Source organism: Octodon degus, unplaced genomic scaffold (genome assembly GCF_000260255.1).
Source record: "Octodon degus isolate 3935 unplaced genomic scaffold, OctDeg1.0 scaffold00011, whole genome shotgun sequence".
In the NCBI taxonomy this organism is placed as follows: domain Eukaryota; kingdom Metazoa; phylum Chordata; class Mammalia; order Rodentia; family Octodontidae; genus Octodon; species Octodon degus.
The window spans coordinates 7,514,648-7,516,098 of record NW_004524587.1 but is presented as its reverse complement, the minus strand read 5'-3'; the positions used below and the strand labels follow the sequence as shown (position 1 = coordinate 7,516,098).

General features: G+C 41.2%; 1 protein-coding gene across 1 annotated transcript in view; it reads right to left on the bottom strand.

Annotated features, from left to right (window-relative positions):
- The window catches only part of Glg1 (golgi glycoprotein 1), a 125,395-nt gene that overhangs the window by 122,498 nt on the left and 1,446 nt on the right, over positions 1 to 1,451 (bottom strand). The window lies entirely within an intron of this gene.

The window sequence follows — 1,451 nt, the reverse complement described above, 5'->3', positions numbered from 1 at the left end:
ATATATATTAATTCAAACAGACTCCAAGGGCCAGCCAGATAGCTCAGCATATTAAAGTACCTGCTTAGGCAGATGCAGGGACTGGGGTTAGATCCCTGGCATGCCAGCCCCGCTCCTGGGACGCACTGAGAGGACAAATGAGACTGGGTGTGGTGGCACACACCTGTGATCCCAGCACTTGGGAGGCTGAAAACAGAAGGATCATTACAAGTCTGATCTGTGTAGTGAGACCCTGTAGACTCTGTACTAAATACATAAAAAACAAACGAAAAATAAACAGACTCCAAAATTATACACTTCCACTTACATAGCAAAAGACCTTTCCTTTAGTTAAGTGGAGGTTTTCAAAAGCACATCAAGGGGCCGGGGAGATGGCTCAGTGGAATAAGTGCTTCCCTGGCAAGCGCAAGGGCTTAAATTCAATCCCTGGTTCCGAAAAAAAGAGAACATCAAGCACAAAAACAGATGGGAACACTCCAAATAGGACATTTTGGAGGGGCCGGGGAGATAGCTCAGTAGAATAAGAGCTTGCCAAGGGCCTGAGTTCAATCCCGGGTTCCGAAAAAAAAAAAAAAAAAAAAAGGCATTTTGGGCCACTTTCTCTAATAACATCCCATTTCTGCCACAATCGACTATTTGGTCACCAATATTAGCATCCTAGTTTGAAGAAATAGTACCTATTATAAAGCCTTAAAGACCAAACAGGTCTGTAATCTCAGCACTGGGATTCAGGAGGCAGAGGTAGGAGGATTGTCATGAGTTTGAGCCCTGTCTGGTCTACACCGGGAGTTTAAGGCCAGCAAATAGCAAGGACTAAATAGCAAGAATCTGTTTCCAAAAAATCCAAGACGTTAAATAGAATTAAGTATCTTAGCTGTATCTGCTATAGGACTAGCTGAAGAATAAAGACAAAGAGGGAATTATTCTTCAAGGGCCAGAGAGATAACTCAGCAATCTAAGTGCCTGCCTGGAATTACTATACAGAAGTCACATAAAATCCCACATTTCTGATGCTTCTGGTAATTTTCTGTCTCCTGATTATGTGCAATTTCTTTTTTCTCTTCCGAATTACTTTTGTATATAATAAAGAGCAAACAAACGCCACACTGGGATGAAAGGGGAAACTGCCAGGAGTCAAGAGCAGCAAATTTCTACAAAGAAGGGTCTTTCCAAAGCCAGTGTAGATGATACAATATCACAAATGAAATGATGTCAAGCAGCAGCAGCTCCATTCTGCTTGTTAACCTCTGTAAGTCTATATTCCTACACCTCTGAAAAAAGCATCCCCACCAGATTAGCTCCCAAACTTTGAGAGCTGTCAAATATATACTTAGGTCTGTAGCATTAAATCTAGGAAAAGATTAATTAATTAATGCCTCTTAACTGAATCACTAAGCAATATCAAACTTAGATCTCACTAGGAGGTACTGTTAAAATTATATTCAGGGGCC